The sequence below is a fragment of the Lactuca sativa genome, chromosome 5 (genome assembly GCF_002870075.4).
Source record: "Lactuca sativa cultivar Salinas chromosome 5, Lsat_Salinas_v11, whole genome shotgun sequence".
Lineage (NCBI taxonomy): Eukaryota > Viridiplantae > Streptophyta > Magnoliopsida > Asterales > Asteraceae > Lactuca > Lactuca sativa.
Window position 1 is genome coordinate 90,302,046 of NC_056627.2, and position 26,058 is coordinate 90,328,103.

Sequence of the window (26,058 nt, forward strand, 5' to 3'; positions counted from 1 at the left end):
CATAACTCTTCTGTCAAATACGTGCAGCTTTTAACCATTCCTTTATCTAAACAATCTATTTGATATTTCTTGAATGCTTTCCGAACCAGTAAATAGCGTATCCCCAACTTGTTTTCTATCTAGTTGGGTATCTCCAACTTATGCCCAACATAGCAGAGAACAACATTTTCCCAACACAGCAGAGAACAACATTTGCGACCGTACAAGGCCTCGAACGGAGTGGACTTGATGCTAGTGTGATAGGTATTGTGTTATGAGAACTGAACCAACGGAAAGTGAGTGTCCTATGAGTTACGAAAGTCTACCACACAAGCGCAGAGCATATCTTCAAGAGTTTGTCTTGTTCTTTCGCTTTGCCCATCTGTTTGAGGATGATATGTCGTACTCCTATCGAGTTTGGTTCCTAGGGACCTCTGCAATGATTGCCAAAATCTAGAAGTGAATCTAATATCACGGTCCGAGATGATAGATATTGGCACGTTGTGTAGTCTAACTATCTCTTTGAGATAGGTCCTGGTGAGTTTTTTCATCTTTTCAGTTTCTTTGATAGCTAAGATGTGGGCGGACTTGTTCAAACGGTTAACAACTACCCAAATGGTGTCATAATCGCTTGATGTTTTTGGCAGCTTTGTTATAAAGTCCATTGTTATATATTCCCACTTTCATTATGGAATTGACAGTTATTGTACTGACCAGACGGCTTCTAGTACTCTTCCTTGACCTTGGCGCATGTCACATAGGTGGTAATTTCTACATTCATATTAGGCTGCCAATAAAGCTTTTTGAGATCGAGATACATCTTGTCTAATCCAGGATGTACAGAATCTTGATTTATGAGCTTCGTTTAAAACTAAACTCCTAAGTTCACCAAACATTAGGGTCCAAATTCGGTTCATGAAATATCGTGTTTCGTCTTCCTTGAGGTTGAACTGGTTTTCCATACCTAGAATACTTTCTTCTACGATATTCTTAGGTTTGAGTGCTTCTAGCTGAGTATCATAAATTTGGGTGTGAGGCTCGATTGGATGGTAAGGGATAGAACCTTTACATGAATGGGCTTTTCTCAATCTTTCTTGGTTAAAGCATCTGCCACGAGAATTGCTTCACCTGGATGATAATAATTTCCGCATTCGTAATCCATTAACAATTCGACCCATCTTGATTGTCATGTGTTGAGTTCTTTCTAATCAAAGATGTGTTGGAGGCTTTGTGGTCGGTGAAAACAACACAATTTGTTCCATACAAGTAGTGCCTCCAAATTTTCAAGGCAAACACTATAGCTTCCATCTCTAGGCCATGGGTAGTGTATTTTGTCTCGTTTAGCTTCAACTGTTAGGATACGTATACAATTACTTTATTTCTCTTCATTATTATGCATCCTAAACCTTGGTGTGAGGCATCGCAGTATACTACAATGTCTTATCTTCCCTCAGGAAGAGACAAAATCGGTGCACTGCACAGCAATTGCTTCAATTTTTGGATGGCAGACTCTCGACTATCTCCACAATCAAACTTTTGTCTTTCTGGGTTAGTTCAATGAGAGGCTTGGCTATTTTGGAAATTTTGTCGATGAATCTCCGATAGTATCTTGCAACTCTAAGAATTCTCATACTTCGGTTGGTCTTGTTAGTGCTTTCCAATTCATAAACTGTTCAATCTTCATGGGATAGACATGGGTCCCTTTACCACTAACCATATGGCCGAGGAAATGGACTTCATTAATCCAAAACTCACATTTAGAAAACTTTGCATAATGTTTGTATTTCCTTAATGGCTCTATAATTAAACACAACTTTTGGCCATGTTCTTCCTTGGTTTGTGAGTATATCAATATGTTGTCGATGAACACGATCACGAATTTATCCAAGTAGGGTTTAAACAGCAGATTCATAAGGTCCATGAATATCGATGGTGTGTTGGTCAGTCCAATTGGAATAACTAGAAACTCGTAGTGACCATATCTAGTTCGAAATGTCGTCTTTGGAATATCTGCTTTTGGAACTCTAAATAGATGGTTGTCGGATCTTAGGTCGATCTTTGAGTAGTAGCAGGATCCTTAAAGTTGGTCGACCAGGTCATTGATTCTCAGGAGTGGATATCGGTTTTTGAAGGTGTGATTGTTCAACTCTGGATAGTCGATGCATATCCTGACTAATCCATGCTTTTTTTGACAAATAATATCGGGGCTCCCCATTGAGAGAAGCTTTGTCGGATAATGCCTTTGTCGAGAACTTCTTGAATTTGACTGGATAGTTCTTGCATTTCTGATGGGGCCAGACAATAAGGAGATCATGCCATTGGTGTTGCACCCAAAGTTAGGTCAATTTGAGATTCGACATGTCTAACTGGAGGGAACCAAGGTAGATCTTATGGAAATACGTCTGGGTGGATCTTTTGGAAATACGTCTGGTGCTGCTCCTAAAATTCAATCAATTCGAAATTCGACCTGTCTGACTGGAGGAACCCTAGGTAGATCTTCTGGAAATACACAACTCATGATCTTGAGTTGGGAGCAGTGGTCTTTGTACTAAAATTCTGCAGACATTACCTCTATGGTACCAAGTGCACTATCTTCACTGACTGCAAAAGCCATCAACATATCTCCGATCAAAAAGAACTTAACATGAGGCAGCGGAGATGGGTACAGGTACAAAATGATTATGAGTGTGAAGTTTGCTATCATCCAGGTAAAGCCAATGTAGTAGCAGATGCCCTTAGTCGAAAAAAGTACTCAGGTCGTAGGGTGAAGGCACTAACCATGACAATCCATTCTCATCTATCCATACAAATTAAAGGGGCTAAGCTAGAAGCCTTAAAACCGAAAAATGTTACGGATGAAGCCTTAAGGGGAATGGAGAAGAACTTTGAGATCAAGGGAAACGGAGTTTGTTGTTTCATGGACCGATTCTAGACCCTAAAGTTTGGCGGTTATAGGGAAGTCGTTATGAATGAAGCACATAAAACTTGATACTTCGTCCACCTAGGTTCAGATAAGATGTATCTGGATCTCAGAAAACTCTATTGGTAGCCAAACATGGAAGAAAAGATTGCTACCTACGTGGGCAAGTGTCTAACTTGCACCAAAGTAAAGGTAGAATATCAAAACCCTTAGGATTACTTCAACAACCAGAAATACATGAGTGGAAGTGGGAGCGGATCATAATGGATTTCATTACCAAGTTGCCCAAGATGCTAGGTGGTCATGATACTATCTCGGTGATCATCGATAGATCAACCAAGTCCGCCCACTTCTTGCCAATCAAAGAAACATACAAGATGGAGAAGCTGACTCGAATGTAAATCCGAGAGATAGTACAATAGCATAGTATGCCCATATCCATTATCTCTTATAAAGATAGTAGATTCGCGATTTTGGCAGTCACTTCAGAAGGCTCTTGGAACTAAGCTAGACATGAGCACAACTTCCCGTCCTCAAACGGATGAGAATAGTGAGAGAACCATTCAAATGCTAGAAGACATGCTGAGAGCCCATGTGATCGACTTTGGTAAGGCATGGGACACCCGTTTGCTACTGGATGAGTTTTCATATAACAACAGCTATCATACTAGCATCAACGTTGCTTCATTCGAAGTCCTTTATGGCCATAAGTGCAGATCCCCTCTGTGCTGGGCTGAGGTGGGTGACACGCAACTAGCTAAAAGACAAGTTCCAAATGGCACTCTCATTGGCCCAGAAATAATTTGAGAAACCACATAAAATATCGTACAAATCCGATAACGGTTGAAAGCCTCAAGAGATAGACAAAAGAGGTATACGGACAGGAGACAACAACCCTTCGAATTCCAGGTTGGTGACGGTATCCCATTGAAGATCTCACCCTGGAAGGGCATGATACATTTCAGAAAGAGTGGGAAGTTGAATCCAAGGTAGATCGGGCCGTTCGAGATTCTCGCTACAATCGAACCCGTAGCTTTCCAACTCTGTTTACCTCAAGAGTTTAACAATGTACATCCAATCTTCCACATGTGAAGTCTAAAGAATTGTCTATCTTACGAGACTCTTGTAATTCCACTCAATGAAATCGAGATAAATGAGGTCCTTAACTTCGTGGAAGAACCAATAGAAATCATGGATAGTGAAATCAAGCAAATGAAACAAAGTCGCATACCGATAGTGAATTCGCTGGAATACCAAGCGGGGACCTGAATTCACTTGGGAGTGAGAAGACCAGATGCAACAAAAGTACCCACATATTTTCCCTATTCCATGGTGTACTCGCTATAGTAATAATTTCTAGACGAAATTCCCTTTAATGGGGGGTTGATGTCACAACTCGAAATTTTAGACCTAGCCAAGCTTGAACCTTAACCTAGCTCAAGCGAAAAACCACAGCTGCAAACCTTGTTGAATTGTGTCCTCTATAGCATTAGGGCATATTTATAGGGCTAGCAATGAATTATATATTATAAACCAAGCTAAATTAGGTTGTTATAATTGATTATAAGTTGATTTATGTTAGTATAATTTAATATAAAGCAAAGGATTTAAGTTTAATCTATAAAATAACACTCCAAAGGAGTTCACGGCCTAGAGTTAACTCAAAAAGGGTGTTTACGGCAAAAATTCCACTCCAAAATGGAGTTCACAGTCCAAAAGCCAATCCACTAGGGTGTTCACGATTTGATGTAATTTCAAAAAGGGTGTTCATAGTTGCTTTTAGTCCGTGAACACAATCCAAATCCCATTAAGGGTGAAAACCCAAATGGTAGAACTGTAAACCCCAAGGCCCAAGCCCATTAAAATCTGTAAACACCCCCTATATATAAGTGTTTTATGAAAACACATTCATTTCTCACACTTTCCATCTATAAACACTCACAAAATCCTCTCAAATTCAATCCGTTAACTACCCCATTTTCTCTTAATCTTCAAGTGTTTACGTCCAGGTTTCTTCAAATCATCATATTTTCCATTAAGAACATTTAGACCCATCTTCAAATCTTTAATTGATCTTCAAATCATCATAATTTATCAAGATCCAACCTTAAAAACCACCACCCCCATCCGAAAAGCCCATTCTTTCCAACCAAAAGCTCTTTTGCAACATTCCAAATAATTTCCATTTAATTTGTAAGTATTCCTTACATTATTAAATTTTTATTTAAGATCGAGTATAATTATTTTTACGATAACGTTATTCGCGTGTACGCTTACATGGGGATTGTCTCTACAACTCGCTAATTCCAATTAACGCACATTTAAGGTGAGTTCATACCCCTATGTTTTCAATATTTGTCCATTCTTTTAGGGGGAGAGTATAAGTACAAAGCAATTAAATTTGTGTAAACAATCAAATGATTTCAAACGGTTACAAACAATTTCAAATGACTTCAAACTGTTTTAATCAGTTGCAACCATTGTTCTTTCGGTAACACACACACACACACACACACACACACATATATATATATATATATATATATATATATATATATATATATATATATATATATATATATATATGAATCCTTTGTAACATGTTGAGTAAGAGAATATTTTTCAGAATAACCACATTCCAAATAGAACAGATTTATAAACTATAATAGGTATAGTTTATGGAACACAAGTATTATCTTACTAAGCATAAGTTTTACCACAGTAACGAACATTTAGACTATATTCAGTATAGTTTATGGAACGCATAACCAGTTATTCATTTCAAAGGATTTTCAATTATTCTATGCATAATCGTCGATAGAGCTTTGTGAGGTAACGTCTTCAAGTACTTTTAAAGTGCAAAAAAAATTCCTGACCTTAATAACCAGAGTCTCCTGGAGGAAGAGCGTGAGTTTGTATATAGATCTATATGGGATTGGTAATCCCGCATTAGAGATGCTTGCAACACCTAGGCTGGCAGGCCTGTGGTGACAAATGTCATGAATGATTCTGATGCTTGAAGAACGTCGTGTTAGGTCACCGATCGTATTAGTTTGGTTATGAAAATTCACAATTTGGTATCGAACCACATGACTAGTGTGTGAATAAGTAACAACTTCACATAGTTTTATTTAAATAATCATGCTATAAAACATTATTTTACAAGTACTACTGGTGAATCCAGAGGGTTTTAACATAAGTACGAATATAGGAGACTATTACAGCATAGAGATAACATATATTCATAGTTTTATGTGAATTAAAACTATCTTTCTACTATCACAAAGTACTATAACATTTACACTTTTCCAGTCCAACAAACTACAAAAGAAAATATAGGATTTTCTAGGAAAACAAACTTACATTTTCAAAGAAACAAATTGATGGTTTCCAATTTTAAACATACTTATGAACTCACCAAATTAAATCTTGATACACTTTCAAAGTCACTTGTATTCTCAGAGAACCGATAAGACAGGTACACCCGCATGTTTTTTAGAAGACAGAGCTTCTAGAGTCACGTCTTTTATACTTTTGCTATACATTTTTTATGTAATACAAACGTTGTATTGAACAGATGTAAATACTTTACCTTATTAATGTAATGGTTGTGTTTTCTTTGATTCATATTATACAATTGTTGTGATACTATACATGATGTCCTCCGCCCCTGAACGTTTCCGCCGTTCTAGTTTGGGGGTGTGACAGTATCATTTGATATCTTATAATATTTGAAATAAACTCATTTATTTTACATTACATGCACTAAAACTGAATGAGTTTAATTGCAAAAAAAAAAAAAAAAGATTTACTATAATTTAGTCGTTCGTAGCCTATGACCAGAATTCCGGGATGTCACATTATCTCCTCGTTAAGGGAATTTAATCCCAAAATTATTGAGTTCTAGGCTATTTTGTGCTATTATTAAGTCGTTACACGAGTGGAGGGAGCATCTTTGAACAATTGCACATATTTTTTATTTAATTTGATCCTTGCGTTCCCAAGTAAACTTAGGCCCTCTACGAGAGTTTCATCGGACTTTTACTATAGGTATGCAACTTTTCTTCAGTATTTTGATCTCCTAATCCATGATCTCTACCGGTTCCTCCCTGAAGTGAATCCTAGTGTTGCCCTGCATCTCATTGAGTTGAATGACGAGGCTCTCATCAGATAGACACTTTTTGAGATTACACACATGGAAGGTATCGTGAACTTTCTTAAGTTCTTGAGGCAATATGAGCTTTAAAGCTAGCGGACCAAACCTTACCAAGATTTTGAAAGGTACGATGCAAGGGGATTTTAGCTTTCCTCTTTTTCCAAATCTGATGACACCCTTCCATAGTGCAACCTTTAGTGGGACACAATCTCGTACTCTAAATTCTAATGATTTGAGTCTGTTATCAGCATAGCTCTTCTGTCAACTACGTGCGGCTTTTAATAATTTATTTATCTAAACAATCTATTTCATGTTTCTTAAATGATTTCCGAACCAGTAAATAGTGTATCCCCAACTTGTTTTCTAGCTAGTTGGGTATCTCCAACTTATGCCCAACATAGTGGAGAAGAACATTTGCGACCGTACAAGGCCTCGAACAGAGCGGCCTTGATGCTAGTTTGATAGCTATTATTGTATGAGAATTCAACCAACGGTGAGGATGTAGCGTCTCTTATGTGAGGTGACAACGTCCTGGTGCCAAGCTGCAACAACCTGGCTCTCGAGGATCTGTGTCCTATAGTTTTGTGCTCTATAACGAGCAATCATAGCATTCGCATTAGTGCGGTCAGCACCAAAGAGATAATATAAGGTCTGGATAGCATCAATATCCTCCTTCTTCACTTCCTCAAGCTTCTCGACTGGTGCCTGATTGAAGTAGAGCATGAGTCTCTAACAAAACTTTGTAGAGGTTCAACTCTATCTACTAACTGATTAGTCTGTGTCATGAGGCGCAACATTAGATCGTTCTCAAGGTCATCTGTGAGTAAGTGCCCGTGAAGAATCTTCAACCTCAAATTGTGGCAGCATGTTAGTTATCATCCTCTTGCAGAGGAGGTTTGGGAGCCATGGTGGATCACTAGGCATGGTCTGTTTCCCTAATTGACCACAAGTGGGTTGGGAAACATGTACCGCTGGGTTCAAATGGTAAATGAGAGAAGCACTCGTCCCCTAGGTCCTCATCAGACGAGGACCCTTTCCATGACGGAGATATGGATACAGGTGGAGAGACTGGTGGAGTAGGAGGGTCGGGTTCCTCTTCAACAATGCCCTCCTCGTCCTCGATAGGACCATTGTCATCAATCTTCTAGGCATCATGTGGCATGCCCTCATATTCCTCTTCGTCCTCCCATGGATCTTCCTCCTCTGAGAAATTTGTGGGGACAGTTGGAGCATCCTGTAGGAAGTATGGATCCCCGGCTAGATGTAGCGGAACCTCTTCCAAATCGTCAAGGTCCGCAATCTGCATCCATGATGGATTATCGTCAGGTAAATTTGTCATCTACATAAATAAGTTTTATGTGTAATAGTAAGTTTTTAAATATATAAGTATTTAAAATTGCGTAAATGTTTTAAGTTCGGCACAAAGGCTCTAGGTTACTAAGTAGCTGCAACAAATCCTGAGTATATTCTTGAACTTCTAAGACTCTCAACCGTTGTAGCCTGTCAAACTACTTGTTGAAGGTTAGTTGTGCACCGTCCAAACCATAAATAACATAGGCACGTGTTTTAGGTTTATTTTTGGTATGGCTTATGTATGTTACTAACCTTAGTTGAGGTGTCTGACCTAAAGGCTTGTGTTGGTAGTTTTACTTGAAGGGATGTTTAGAATTTTATTAAGTATTCTCATCGCGGGTCAGAATATATATAAACTCTTATATATTATGGTTAGTGGGGTATGTAGTATATTTAATTTTTGTTTGGTACTTCAAGACTACCGAGCACAGACAAGGGTCAAACATGAAGCACTGGAGGGCAGGATCTTTTAAGCAATTAAGCTATTAAGCGGCCCTTTAAACCAGATTCCCCAAACCATTAGTAGTCGAGAAGTAGTGTTATTATTAATAATACATTTATTAGAAGCTAGTTGCTATAGTATTATTCTCCTTTCAAGGAAACGGGTTCTTTATAGGCAGTTTAGCTCTGATAGCAATCTGTCACACCCCAAGCCGAGGCGGCGGAACATGCTGGGCTATTCGATTATGTTCATGGCTCATAGGTAAACTGAATATATAGCATAAGTACTAAATTAAAAAATAGCATATGTATTCCATCTTTGAGTTTGAATCCATGGTTCTTATAGATAATACATGAATTGCCTTAACAAGGAGACGGAAATAACATAAGCCAGTAAACTAGATTGCCTGAAATCCATTATTTTCCGTCGTTTGATTACTCGAGTTACCGATTCCCTGAGAATACATAAAGTTTTGAAGGTCCACATAAAGTTGGTGAGGGTTACAGGTTTTCTACTAGTAGCAGTATGATACTTTTAAAAGCATTCAAAAGTATTTTCTTTAGATGTATAACTATACTTAAAACATGGTTTGTAAATATATCATGGAAACCAAAATGTATCTTTGCATGAGTAAATCATACTTAATATAGTTTTAAAAACAATCAATCCCATGGTTTACAAAGAAAGAGAGTTTTTAGTTAATGTCTATAGTGATTCCTATAACCGTGTTATATGACTGAGTGTACCCCCCCTACAATGCTTCATTATACATTTTGGTAACGATAGTAGACACTTATCACCCGCTTTAATTGATTGGTCGAGGTTGTAGCTAGCAACCACAGGTGGGGATGTCAACCTCAGATAGATCTATACATATGTGTCTCGCTCTGATGATTAACGGTTATAGTAGTGTGGGTTACTAAGTGATTACACTTAGCTAATAGATATAGTCTCACTAAAAGTCCCTTAACTAAGGTAAGTAAAAAGCTCTCAGCCTTAACTTATAAGTGGATAAGTTATTAGGCATAATGATTTTTTATACAGTATATAAAAGCAAAGCATAAATGGTATGAATGTGTAGTATAAGGCACTAACTTTTATAACGTAAGTATGTTTCTTGTATAAACTCCATAGTGAAAAGGCATATGTTATTTTAGTAGTTGTATTCTTCTAACAACATAACATATTATTATGTTGAAGTTTAAAATGATTTTGTTTACTTATAGTATATAAGTGTTAAACAATGTTTTGCAACTACCATGTACAGACGAGGGCCATACGTCAAACACCAGAGGGTAGGATCATTTTAGCAATTAAGCTGTTATGAAATCCAACAACCCAAATGGCCCTTCAAACCAGATTCCCCGTACCGTAAGTAGTTAAAAGGAAGTGTAGTAATACCTTTGTATGACTTATAATACTTAGTACATGTATATTTCCCCAAAATAAGTAAATACAAAATAGGGCCCGTAACACTCACCTTAAAGTGTGGTTTTCGATTTGTTTTCAAGAATTGACACAAGAAAATCGGGATGTATTGTCGTGAACACGATACTTCAAGATAAATTTAGTTTCCTAAGGAAATATTAACATAAATTAATATGTGGAGGCTGATTTGGTAACTTAACAAAAGTATAGGGTCCATGTATTAATTTAGATAAATTAAATGGACGTAGTTTGTAAATGATTTCCAAATAAAGACTAAAATTGGGTCATTTAATTTATAAGATTTAAATCTTGGATTTATTTTGCAAATAAATCCCAAGATAGAGTTTAATAATAATAAATGAATTATTTGTGTAAATCTTTACGACTTGTGTTTAAAACCATTTATAGTAGAGGGGTATGTCTTGCACATTTTAGTTGATGTTTAAATGGTTTAGGATTAGAATTGAAAATAAATTGGAATTATGGTTAGAAACATTTAAATGGCATTGTATGTTTGGTTAACAAGAGGTTTGTAACCTCCTGTTTTTCTCGTCGAGCACCATGCACAAAAAAAAACAAGAAATTTTCAAGTGGTTTCTGTGATTTTCGAATGAGGCAAGAACCATAGGACAAAAATGTCAAGGAGGTGGAGGAGGTCACTTACAACTGAAGGAGGTGATGGTCGATGGTGGTATACAGCGGTAAGAGAGCTCCAATGAAGTGGAGGGGGTCTGAGGGTTATGCCTTCGGTTCTTCCTCCTGATTTTAAGCTTTGTTATTAAGGGTAAGGACTACGGAGGTGTTTGTGGTTTAATGGAGGGTTATAAGGGAGGCATTTGGTGGGTTTAGGGTAGTGGAATAGTGGTGTATGGTGGTATGTCATTGTTTGTAACCTTGAGAGTGTGATAGAGAGACTTAAGAGAGAAACTGATCAAGAACTATAGAGAGAGGAGATGACGGATGATGTTGTGAGTGTTAAATGACTCCCTAGTGCAGCTTCTTTATAGTAGAAGAGAGTGTCAAGGGCTTAGAGAGAGTTCACGCTTCATCAAGTGTTTTGTACTCACTTACGGGAAGTGTACACTCAAGAGGGAGAGGGGGAGGGAAAACTCACATGGGAATGGACAAAGGGGGATGCAAGAAGGACTAAGAGTTGTCCTTACACTCTTGGGCAAGGTATCTGGGTCCCACATGATGTCATACGTTCATTAAATGTCCAAAAACCAACTTATTTTGGTGTATAAGGATCCAAATATCGAGAAATTTTTCTGAACATGCCATTAGATAGAGTTTATTTCAAGGATTCCAAAAACTTAAACGGATTAATTTTCGAGTTACGGAACTCCAGAAAATCGTGTTTAAAGTTTCGCGTCTAAATAGCCAGTAACGCTCGATTTTTCGATTTTTGCAAATATTTTTGCTATAAATATTTGAGTGTGAAATTAAATATTAGGTTGTAGCTTGAATCCAAAAACGCTCTCGTAATTTCCATTAGAGGTGTGTAAGTGCCTCAACGGATCAATTCAATTTTATGCGATTATAGGAACCAATGTTTTATTGTCTGTTTTCTTAAATTGTCATACCTTTTACATACGAACACCGTTTTGGATGTTCTTTATATTTTCGGAAATAGGGGAACATGTACTATAAGGTTTTAATGTTTGCTTTGCTCATAACTTCTTAATACAAATTTTTAGTTTATCAGACGCATTACCCAATGTTGCAATTTAAGCTGTTTGATTTGTTTGACAGTTTCTACATTTGGAAGTACGGTATCGTTTGATATCTTATAATATTTGAAATGAAGTCATTTTTTTACATTAGACGCACTAAAAAGAAATCTATTAAAGTACAAAAACTTACTGTAATTTATTCGTTTGTAGTCTATGACTTGAATTCCAAAATGTCACAGCTATAGAATGTCCTAACGCACAAAGTCACTGATATTTAGCCTTTGCATGGCTAGATAGGACTCAATACACAAAAGCTTAAATTCTACAACACTCTGAATCGTTTAACTCATACATGGGCCAAGCGAAACGATCAAGCAATCATTTTTATGAACCAAAGCACTCTAATACATCTAAAAGGATGGCCAAAATTCTTTGGAGTACCCCATACTCACAAAGGTCCAAGTTTGAGGACAAAAAGCTCTTAAAAAAACATCTATATATATATATATATATATATATATATATATATATATATATATATATCTAGAAAGAAAATCAGCAAGGTATAGACTTTATACCCTCTGACCAACCTCGCCCCAACAAAGAAGATTCTAAAGTCTCCTTCCATATAGAAGCTTAAAGGGAAGCATACCAGAAACCCCTTGGGGTAATCCTTCGCCATAAGCCTCTCCTTCCCACATAGAAAGCAAATGGTCCCCGACCCATAGGGTCCTTCATGTCCATTATCGCACTTGCTGCAAGTGCGGCCCTTTTGACATCCAACTCTTGAGTCCAAGGGCTTTGGCTGCTTAGTTTTTTGCTGAGACTATAGTAGCCTCCTATCGTTCACCTGAATCTCCCTCTCCTCTCTTACTTGGGTCTCTAACTCGATCTCTCTCCTCCTGACATTGGTCTGTAGCTCAGCTAATGTCCGATATGAGGTGTTTGCCACAAACTCATAGACAAACCTCCTTAAAATACTTAGATACTAAATCACATGTGCCTACTCGGTCGAAACATGCTCAGGGAAAAACAAGTCCCTCTCTTGAAGCATCATGGTGATCTCATTCACCATCTACATATTCTGCTGGAGAGACAGAAACTCTTAGGCCAACCTCTCTCTCTCTCTCAACCACTGCTATGACCTTATCTCTGAATATCTTAGTAAATCTCTAGGTCACTACAAAATGCCATGCCAGAGTACAATCATTTGTTAGAAACTTCCACCAATCCTTCGCTCTTAAGCGAAGTAAATTCAACGCAAAAGGAACCCTAAGATTCTCTAGATAGGAGTAAGTGTACAAACAACCCTTAATGACGGCGGCATAACGCTCATCGAAAGTCTAAATCATCATGCTCCTAATAGACCCAAACATCTCTTGTATAGCCCCTCTTATTTCTACAGCGACCTCAGCAGCAACAATTCTACAAATCTCATCATCACTGGCACTCGGCCTCTCGGGGTCGTTGGAGCCTAGGACCTCGGGTAACCACCATACTGAAACACAAAAGAAAATAAACAGAATCAAGCTAAATCACATACATTAACATCCACACACTCCTTGAGGCTTCTTAGGTTCTTAAGATTCCTTCTTGAGACACATACGAATCTGGTACTTTTATTAGTACGAGCCCAATACTACCTTCCACCCGCACCCGTATTTGTCTCAATTTGTCCTCTCAAGACCTTAAATCACAAGGACTCTATTTTTCAAGATAATCTATACACTCTCCCTACTAGTTTCTCAAAACCACTACTAAGTATCTAAGTACTCATTCTAGACTGCTCCCTAACACTGCTTCGGCTCATAAGATCTCTGATGTGCTTGGCATTTGCTTTTTGCATGTTAATCGTACATAATACAAGACTCGATAGACATTCAAATAAATGATTCTACCTCAAATCCACAACCAAACAAGAAACAAGAAGAAATACTAAATCAGGCATTCTAATGCCATACAATCCTAAGTATGTACAATTATGGAATATGCACCAAGCAAATAGCAATGACAGATTCAATCTCCTAAGAACAAACTTATAGGTTGTCACACCCCCAAACCAGACGAGGGAAACTTCCGGGAGTAGAGGACTTCATTTGTAGTATCAAAACACATGCATCATAGTAATCAAAGCACAAAGAATCATGATATTTAAAAAGTATAAATATTTACATGTGTTCAATCATAAGATATTGATACCAAAATAGTTACAACAAAATACAAATGGTATGACTCAAAACGGCTCTATCTTCTCAAAAGCTTGGGGAGTACCTGTTTATTATTTCCCTGAAATACAAGTAATTTGAAAAAGAGTATCAACATAAAGTTGAGTGAATGCATAACTATTTATGTTTAAAAGTATGTTTTCCGTTCCTTGAATATGTAAACTGTTCTAGAGAATCCTACATTTTCTGCTGTATATGAACAATAGTTTTAATCTCATAAAACCGTTTAGTTTGTAAACCATTGTTTTGTATTTGTATCCATTTTGTAAAACTTTTAAAAGTGAATGTGCCTGGCTCCACCAGCTGTTATTGTAATTTGTATCATTGTAAGCTAGTACTTTGAAAATATACTCATGCTTAGTTAATTATACAGTAACGTATTGTTAATTTCTTTTTAATGAGTTATTATAACCATACTATGAATAGAAGGCCTGAAACAAATGCTTTGAAGGCGTTTAAACTGTTAATAGCAATTGTCACTCATAGGTGTGTAAACCCGACTTTAGCTAGGAGCCCAAGTGTGGGGTGTCAATCCCAATATAGATCTATACACACTTGTTCCGATCCCCGGCTGGAGATTCTGGTTATAATGTCATGACTTTAACTGTGTTGTTTAAATGAATAAACAATCTGAATACATTTTCTCATAAAAAGCGTATAAACATTACGTGTATAATAAAAACCCAATCATTATGAAATAAATTATTGATAGTATTTCTCCTTGTTTAGTATACTCTAAATGTACTTGAAAGTTGTATACTCTTGTTTAGTTTTGAATCAAACTCTTATCCTTGTACAATTGTATAAACCCAAGTTCTTGTAAAATACTGTACTCTAGTATACTTGACTCGTGAGTTAGTGTTCTTGAATCATAAATTATACATACTATAATTTATATGTATTTTCTATATTGGCACTAACTGTTCATGAATGCAACTCCTTGCTCGACATTTTACAAAGGGTATTTCAAATTAAATAAAATATCCTTTATGTGTGTGTGTGTATATATATATATATATATATATATATATATATATATATATATATGTATATATATATATATGTATATATATATATATATATATATATATATATTTATATACATATATATATATATATAAATATATATATATATATATATATATATATATAATTGAAATGACAGTCGGACAAATAAACGATACCCTAAATCCACATCCAAACAAGGAAAAAGAATTAAAGTGAGTTATCAGTCCTAAGTCTTTTAAATCTTATATATATATATATATATATATATATATATATATATATATATGATTTTTTGGAAAAATGTAAGTTTATAAAAGTGTTTATTTTTTGAAATACTTTTTAGACTTGATGTCATTTTATCACAATTTGAAACCATTTGTTTATAACACAAAATCTTTGTGTTAGACTTGTATTTCCCCCCTAAAAACAGTAAAATCTATGAAAATACGGCGGTATGAACTCACTTGCTAAGTAGGGATTCGGGCAATGTTTCATTTCTAAGTACGACTTTTCTTGATGTAACTACAGTTTTTGGTGAAAAACAGGCTTCACTTGGGCAGTGTCTCGACTGGAAAAGATATTGTTCTTGGGAATTTCGGGGCTCCGGGCTTTCTTTGGGTGTTCGATATGTAACTGGGTTGTCGGGGTAGTGTAAAGGGGCTTAAAAGAGTATAAAAGATGAGAGAGTTTGAGATTTATCAAACAAAACCCGAAGGCTTCATCTTCTATTTATAGGGTGAATATTTGGGATTCACGTCGTGAACATGTATGGTTCACGTTGTGAATTCGATCCGGATCATCTCTTAGCTCATTGTAGAGTCTATTGGATTACGTCATGGGCTCGGTCCATAGCGTAGTCTGATTGCCAGTTTTGGGCCTGTCCAGCCGTGCATTATTTTGTATTAGGGTTTAGTATATAAGCTGCATGCATGCAGACTTAGATGGAATCGCTTTCATTGTTTTATTTTACATCATTTGTAAACCCTAGCTCGCCTTTGCAACGGAAGTTCTTCATCGTGCTCTGTTGAGGCGTGACTCAGTTTTGAATCATAAGCATAAGTTTGATTATGTTATGTGTTCATACTCATATTAATCTTAAACTGTTTTAGTACTTTTATAATTCTTGTGAAATATCTATTCGATCTAAGAGTTATTGAACTCATCAATTGGTATCAGAGCATGAGACTGTGTAATTCATACACATCTCTTCTGTTGAAGAAGATCTTAGGGTTTTTAATTCCACATTGATTGATATTTATTGAGCCGTCACTCGTTATTGAAGTATCTCAATTAAGTGTTGGTCTAACCCTAACGATATATTACATGTCTGATCTTTTACAGGTTTTCGATCAAAAGTATCTTCGATGTCCATGGACGATTCACAAGCCAATCCGATCAATATCTCCAATAGCATAGGGTCTACAACAAGAATACCAATCTTGTATACACAAGACTATGAAGTTTGGATGCATCACTTTGAAGACTACGTGATTGGATCGGAAGACAATGGGTATCTAATCTAGGAAGCAATCACTTCAGGCCCATTCGCTCACTCAAGCACATCAAAGATTGTTAAAACACAGAAGGAATACAATCAACTTGTCAATGACGTCAAAGACATTCCTCAGGATGAAAAAGAGAAGTTTCAGTGCAACATCAAAGCTCCACGGATGATAAGGTTTGCGGTGCAATCGGATACGTTTCGTTTAGTGAGTTCTTGTGCTACAGCTAAGGAGATCTGGGATAGATTGAAGGAATTATATTCCACAGATGAAGATCTGGAGCACTCTATCCAAACTCTCTTGTTGTCTGAGTTTGGTGATTTTAAGCAAAGGACTGAAGAAAAACTTGTCCAAACTTTCGATCGTTTCAATCATCTTTTGAGTAAGATGATAAAGCATGGAATTGAAAGAAAGGTAATAGAACAAAAGGTCACCTTCATGAACGGTCTCAGACCTTAATGGATGGCTATTGTGTCAACTGTCAAAGCTTATGAACAGTTCAAGTCTTACTCTCTGGAAAAACTTGTGGGTATTTGAAAATCCCATCAGAATGCCTTATCAAAGGAAACAAATGTGGTCTCAGGGCTGGGTTTTTTGGCTCTTGTCTCCAAAGGAAAGAGTTCGGTTGAAGAAGAAGAGGAATTAGATCTTGCAGATTTTGATCTAACCAGCGAAGAATACGCCATGATGATGTCAAATCCCAAAAGATTCATTAAGAAGAAATTCCCAGCCAACAAGAACTGAAACTGGCAGGGAAGTTACAGCGCTGAAAGGATCAAGGAGGAACCGAAGATGGGGTCAAAGTCCGAAGAGTCAAAGAAGGAAGCTAAAGTTGGTGGAGACTCAGGATTCGATTGTCATTATTGTGGAGGCAAAAATCATTTTGCTAAAAACTGCATGCTAAGAAAGAAAGAAGAAAAGACAAACGAAGAAGATGAGGAAGCGAGCCTCCTAAGAAGATTGGAAGAAATAAAGAAAAGAAAGTTGGTTGTTAATAACTCTACCATGAATGCTTTGATTGTGCAGGGTTCAAATAACAGTGATGAGTTTGGCGGTGTGGAGGTCTGGTCCATAGATTCTGAGGATGATGAAGTTAGGAAGCCTACTCACGGAAAAGCTATGATGCCAAAAGCAGAGCAAGCAACGGGAAGATGCTTTGTAGTGACCGAGGGTGCTGCCAAGCCTGTTAGTACTCAGATCAACGAATGTGATGAGTTGATCAAAAAGGTACAAAATATTCTTGCTTCTCTAAAAATACCTGCTAATAATTATGAAAAAGAATTAAATAGTTTAAAGTCATTCTCAAGCATAAGTTGTAGTCTCACCCAAACCCATGTCACAAATTCTAACCTAACTGATCAAATCAGCAGGATTTCTTCAAAAAGTGAGGAACGAAGAATGTGGATCGAGCAGAAGGAAAAGGAGTTAAATAGATCCAAAGATGATTCTATTTATTTGCAGAGAGACAATCTTAAACTTCTTAAACAAAGAAATGTTTTTTGTTTAATTGTTGAAAGACTCTATTTTAACATAACTCAGTTGCATCTTGATTGTGAAATAGGGAAGAAAATACATCGTATGATTTTACCTTTCCTTGAATTAAAGCAGGATGAAATCGATGCAGAAGCATACAACTGTGAAAGTGTTGTATCTTCTGACGAGGTGTCTCCAGCATACAAAATAGGTCTGGAAAAAATTGAATCCTACATAAAGTCCAAGGACCACAAGGACATGCTCAAAAATCTGCTAGATGAAAATGATAGATTGAAACTGAGAGCCGAAACTATACAAAAAATTGACTCCTTGAATGCCAACTTAAGTTCAGAAAACAAAATTGATGCTGAAAATACATCTGAACTTAATGAGGATGATGATATGAGCGAAATTTCTGTAGAAGATTTGGTAGACTGTTTTGAATTAGCCAAAAACGAACCTAAGTCCCATAAGAACCTTATTTCTAAAAACTCTGTTGAGTTTTCTCGTTCCTCTTCCGACAAGTCCAAAGTTCTCAAAGATAAAGCGGTTGTGTATCAAAAGGTTCAGACGACCCCAAATCAAGTGTACACTATACCGGGAGTCACTCCACAACAAACTGTAGAGTTAACTGCTATGGTAGAAGAAGACAATGCTGGTGGATGTGAAGAATTCTTTTGGTCGGCCCCAATCGACAACACAGACGAGACGAAGGCTCTTTCTCAGAAAACCTCATGGAGAGTGAAAGGTAGATATATACCTGAACCGCTAAATGAGCCTACAAAGTACGATGTGCCATGAACAAGTGGAACTAAACCATCCGTGGATGAACCGATGCAAACCATGAGTGATACTTCATCAGTAAAGAGTGAATGATGTGCTGATGTTTCTAAAGGAAAGGCCAACATTCATAGAAATCCAAAGCAGGTGGCTGATCGAAAGCATCAACGAAACATAAGATACAAGAAGAATCTCTCCGAAAGAAAGCGATTTTGGAACTCTCAGAATCCTGATTTTGTAAGGATTGAAAGGAAGTATAAATTGAAAGAAAACTTAAGGAACCAGAAGAATAGTTACGATAGGAACCGAAAAGATGGTTTCAGTCCATCACCCATCAACAACCGAAAGAACGGTTTCGGTCCATCACCCATCAACAACCGAAAGGGTGGTTTCGGTTCATCTTCCAACAACAACCGAAAGCAGAGTTTCGGTCCCTCACCCAACTACAACCGAAAGAGTAGTTTCGGTCCTTCATCCTACAACAACCGACAGGAGAGTTTCGGTCCCTCATTCCATGGCAAACGAAATAGCAATTTTAGTCCTCATGCCTACAAGTCTGATCATAAAAACCAAGAATCTACTGTGTATCCTAATTCCAAATCTCTAAATCTCAGTCCTTCTGTAAAAAAAAACCCAATCCTCCTAAATCAACAAAAATTAAAGTTTTCACCATTAAGAGAAAAGATGAAACAACTTTACTTAAATGCAGATGTATGGTTAATATTTCTCTTACTATACCATGTCATGTAAAAGGCTCACAAGGACCCAAGAAACTTTGGGTTTCTAAATCTGCTTAATTCTTTGCAGGTTAAACGTGACGAACAGTTTTATGAAGAATGGTACATCGGTAGTGGTTGCTCACGTCACATGACAGGAAGGAAGGAGGAACTTAGAGAGTTTCGTTCTCTCAAAAATGGTGGTATTGTAAAGTATGGCAACAACTCTTTTGGAACTATTAAATGCTACGGAATGATCACTAATGGTGACTTCTCCATAAGGAAGGTTGCATATGTTGAACGGCTCCAACACAACCTCATTAGTGTATCACACCTGGTGTTTGGTATCGGGTTAAAACTGTCATTCGCCGATGAAGGCTCAGAAATTGTCGAGAAGAGATCAAACAACATTTTTTTGAAATCAAAGCGAAAAGGGGAAATGTATCCTCTGAACCTCAATCCGATAAGAGGTAAACCAGCAGTGTGCCTACTCATAAAGGCTCACTCCGATGAAAGCTGGTTATGGCACAAAAGACTCTCTCATCTAAACTTCAAGGACATCAACAAATTGGTCTTAGGGGATCATGTTTGAGGGCTGCCGGTTCTGAAATTTGATAAAGAACATCTCTGTGGAGCATGTGAAATGGGATAGCAAAGTCGGCAGAGTCATCCTTCTGTTATCAACACTAAGGTAATAGAACCATTGGAGTTACTGCATATTGTCCTATGTGGTCCATCGTCCAACGAAAGCATTGGGGGAAAACAAATATATTCTTGTTATAGTGGACAGTTTCTCAAGGTTCACATGGACCTTCTTTCTGAAGCAAAAATCTGAAGCTACTCCAAAGTTCAAGCTCTTCATTAAACATATAGAAACGCAACTAAGAAAGGTAGTTCGTAATATAAGGAACGACAATGGCCTGGAATTCAAAAACAAAGATTTTGAAGGTTTTCTTACTGAAAAGGGGACAACTCACAATTTCTCAGCCCCCTATACTCCACAGCAAAACAACATTGTTGAAAGGAGAAATCGTTCCCTGTGTGAAGCTGCTCGTACCATGTTATGCTTCGCGTCCTTGCCATTATATTTCTGGGCTGATGCAATTGCGGCTGCATGTTATACTTAGAATCGATCATATTTGAATAAGCGGTTCTCAATTACTCCTTACAAGATCCTGAACAATCAAAAACCCAACGTAAAATTCTTTCATGTGTTCGGTTCAAGATGCTTCATTTTCAACTCCAAAGAGAATCGAAACAAGTTTGATGCTAAGGCGGATGAAGGAATTTCCTTAGGCTACTCCTTGAACTCCAAGGCATATAGAGTTCTCAATAAACACTCGAAGAAAATTGAAGAAACATACTATGTCACTTTTGACGATAGTTATGTTAAGAAGTTAAAAGCAATAGAAGATGCATCCCAAGACATATTTCCAAAGAACAATCAGGTTACTATCTCCATCTCGAACCTTTTCGACCAATTCATGCTCTTGTTTGATGAGCCTCAAAAAGAGACTGACTTTGAATCAACTGCAAAAGACAACAAAGTTGATAATCTAAAACAAGTTATAGATGATGCTGCTAGAAAGATGGCTGATGATCAGTCCAAAGGAACCGAAAGTGCAGACACAAGCGAACCTTCTGGTGACCATCCTACTGTCGAGGGGGAGGGTTCCTCTCCTCATTATAATCAAGGTTCTTCATTCCAGGGGGAGAAGTCATCGCCAAGTATAACAAGCTCTACTGAAATTCTGACCAATAAAGGGAATACAAATGTTGGTCCTGAACATGAATCATTCTTCGAGGGGGAGAACACAGTTGGTGAATATGACATTTTGTCTGAACTCGAAGAAGAAATCAATGCTGAATTGAATCCTATCTATGATCCAAACTTTCCTCCACATATCAAATGGACCGAAGATCATCCTCAAACTCAAATTATTGGGGAATCCACAGAAAAGGTTTTAACTCGCTCTCAAATCAAAGCTAAACAGGCTGCTCTATTTTCGAAAGTCGAGTTTTATATGTTCAATTCATTCGTGTCCAAAGTTGAACCAAAGACTGTTAATTTAGCTCTTGATCATTCAGACTGGTTTCAAGCCATGCAGGATGAGTTAAATGAGTTTGAACGAAACAAGGTATGGCGTCTTATTCCAACACCAAAGGATCCTTCGGTTGTTGGTCTCAAATGGGTATTCAGAAATAAGATGGACAAATAAGGAAATGTAATTCGTAATAAAGCAAGGCTGGTGTTCAAAGGATATTTTCAGGAAGAGGGAATTGATTATGAAGAAACCTTCGCTCCAGTGGCAAGATTGGAATCTGTTCGTATCTTTCTTGCGTACGCTACTCACAAGAACTTTAAAGTCTATCAGATGGACGTCAAATGTGCCTTCCTCAACGGTGAACTTGAAGAAACCGTATATGTTGAGCAACTGCCAGGATTCGTGAACGAGAAATATCCTGATCATTGCTATATCGTCGACAAAGCTGTCTATGGCCTGAAACAAGCTCCCAGAGCATGGTATGAAACTGTCACTCGTTTCTTAAAAATGTCTAAATTCAAACAAGGTTCGGTTGACCCAACCTTCTTTCGTAAGCGAGAAGGTAACCACTTTATGATAGTCTAAATTTATGTTGATGACATCATCTTTGGCTCCACGAATCCTAGCTTAACTGTTGAATTCCGAAATTTGATGGAAACTATGTTTGAGATGACCTCAATGGGTCCAATTAATTTCTTTCTTGGATTGAACATTAGACAGGGACCCGAAGACATTTTTATTAATCAAGAAGCATATACCAAGACTTTGCTCACCAAGTTTGGAATGACGGGAGACTCCAAAGTGAAAGTGTCGATGGCTTTTGGAACCAAACTCACACCATCATTGGATAAACCAGCCGTTGATACAACGCTTTATCGACAGATGATCGGGTCTTTAATGTATATTACCGCCAATCGACCTGATATCATGTTCTCTGTCTGTTATTGTGATCGATTCCAAGCCAACCCACGAGAACCTCATATTTAAGCCATCAAGAACATCTTTCTCTATCTGAAGCGAACCTCCTCTCTCGGTCTATTGTATTCAGCCAACTCCGGATTCTTTGTTCAAGCATTTTCAGAAGCCGATCTGGGTGGCTGTGGATTGGATCGTTAAAGTACCACAGGAGGATGTCAATTTCTGGATGGGAAATTAGTCAGTTGGCAATCAAAGAAACAAACGTGTGTTTCGTTATTCACTGCAGAAGCCGAATACATTGCTACAGCATCCTGTACATCTCAAGTCGTATGGATACAAAGTCAACTCCAAGATTATGGCTTAAACATGAATAAAATCCCACCATATTGTGACTCTGAAAGCGCAATCAGGATTTGTCACAACCTAGTACAACACTCCAAGAATAAGCATATAGCACTGAGATATCATTTCATCAAGGATCACGTCGAAGACGGTAACGTAGAAATTCACTTCGTCAGAACGACCGATCAACTGGCAGACATATTCACAAAAGCCTTACCTGAAGCAAGCTTCAATAAGATTCTACAGGGCCTAGGAATGATGCAAGCCGAGTCAATACCGAAATCGCCTTCACTTTCTTAAAGGTAACAAGCGAAATAAAGCGAACCTATATGAACCGAGCGTTCGGTCTATTTCGGGTTCGGTCCTTTTGAACTCATTGTTTTTTTTAAAGCCATTTCAACTGTATTCTTTTGTATATTTTTATTTTATTTTTCTTCCTTTCTACTTCTAAAATCCCAAAAATAATTTTCACTTTCGTTCAATTGGTCAATTTTCACAAAAATCCAAAAATATTATATATATATATATATATATATATATATATATATATATATATATATATATATATATATATATATATATATATCTACATCTAACGTTTTTATGTTTGTCTAAGTCTGATTCTCAATGGCACAAGCTATGGCAGGTAAACGGTTTTTGTTAGTTAGGGGTCCCTAGAAGCATGCTGTTGTATGTTGACCAAAGCCTCGATTGATCTTGAGTGAAACCTTAATAACATGATTTATACCCATCATGTTTTCCCAACACAGGCTATCCTGTTCACTCTAATCTTGAGCTACCTTACTCTACTCAAACTGAGTTTAGAGTTTTCTGCTTGGTCCTTCTTTTCATTATAAAGCAGAGGTACATTCGCTTCTTATACCATCTCCATCACCTTTCTCCATTATAACTCGTTTCATCAATATAACCCCTAAGACTCTCGGTTTTAACCACTGAGGTTTATAGTTATACAAAATCTGCATTCATGATCTTAGTTTCATGCTACTATGAACTAAGTGAAACCTAAAATTCAACACCACTAATGCATTGACGGTGAATTCATAAATTTAAGCTCTTACTTGTCACCTAATGAAATCTCTTTTTCTTTTTGAGTGATCTTTATGAGATTGCCTTTCACCAAGGCTTCTCTAACCCTAAAAGATCCAGTTTAATTTTTTTTTTGAGATTTCTTTACTTCTCTCGTCACTATAAAGCATTTCGCACCTACTTGTTCAATAGATCACAATGATCTCACAAGTACTTCATTCACTTTTGGTCTTATGTTAAGTATCGAAATTATAAATTGAAGTGAAAGCCACCCTCTTTAACCTTTAGAAGAAGCCTTTCAAAACTTCTCAACAAGTTATTAATCGTTATTTCATGGGAAACCAAGCAAGCACTTCAATGTCTCTCTTGACTTTGAAGGTAGTGATTTTTGCCCAGAATCAATTGTTTTATGTCTGAATACGACATCACAGATAATCCCAAAACACTCGTTTTATTTCTTTATCTTTTACACACTATGCACGAAAATTTTTAATTTTTCCAAATTCTAAGTTTCACACAGATTAACGATTCAAATGTTCAAGGAACAAACACTCAAGCGTCATAAGGTGAAACGATTGGGATAAAGTGGTAGCTGACTCAGCAGAAATCCAAACGGTTTGGCAATTTGAAAAGGATCAGTTTTATGAAAAGGCGTGAAAAAGGGAAACGTTTTTCTCTCTCCTGCATCATCTTTGGCATGCTAACTGTTCACATATCAACTTAAGCGCTATTTTTGAGATAATCCATGATTTCAGCCGGATTTTTCTCTCTCTTCCTTTTACGTATAAAAGGAATTGGAACGGTACTTTCTCAATCTTTATCGCTTCCAAAAAGCTCTCTAAGACACCCGACGATTTTCTGCAACTGTTCATCGTCATCTTCAAGCTACTAAAATGGCAGATTCCCCATCCGTTCACAATACTTCAGTTCGTCAACCTCTACTCACTATCAAACCCCAACAGAATCTAATATTTGATCTCACTCCGTTCGTATATGAGCCCTATATGCTGTATGTGGTTAAGTGTCTCAAATACTCACCACTCGTCGACGCACTGATAAAGGTTGAAGTTGTTCCTATGTCATTCTTATCTCTTGTCTACTCTACTGCATTCTACGACAAGGCTAATGAAATGATTCAATTTAAACTTCACGATGAGAAGATCTCTATCTCCAAGACTCGATTTTGTGCCCTAATTGGTTTTTCTCAAGATCCATCTTTGGTAAACCTTGATTCCATTACCACTGGTCAACTGTTCACAATGTTCTATCAGATGGGGTATACCGAAACCCTAACAACTATCACCAAGTTCAAGAAGTTCTGCCGTTCTTATCAATGGAATCGTCTTTTCACGCTATTATTCAAGGGCTTGTCTGGGAGGAGCGCTGGTTCTGACGGTAACAGCAAGTCATTCATGACGGTGCTATATGGGTTGTTCAGTAGGCTTAACCTTGATTATGGGTCCCTTATTTGGCAGCAGTTGGTTCAAAGCGTAGTTTCTTCATCCAGGCATTCTGAGATTTCATGTGGGCGTTTCTTGACTATCATCACCAAATGGGTAATGGATCGTAATCATGTTCCAATAATGGCGGATTCCTTGCTTTCTTCTATCGCTACTTTTCATACGACGAAAATTATCGTCACTGACCCAACCAAGTTCTCCTTCATTGGACCTATTCCTGAAGCCCTGCTCGGTCGTATTTCAACGTCGAGTAACGTTCTTCAACAGTACAGAAAGCGTCCCTCAGTTGGCCCCAGAGAACTCACACCTGCTATGGTTCGTTCAATAAAAGAGGCTGACAAGCCAGCCAAGAGGGGTAAGAAGCCTGAATCGTAGAAGGAGGGACCGGTCACAAAGCCAACCAAGGGGCAGACCCCCAAAAAGAGATAAACGGATAAAGCTGCTGCCTCTCAACCTCAACCGAAAAAGCCAAAAAAGCCTGCTAGGAGACTTATTCTTCAATCCTCCAGCGATTCGGATTCAGAATATCTCTCTCTCCAGTAACCACCTCTCAACCATTCACTACTATTCCCATTCCCACTCCCATTTTCA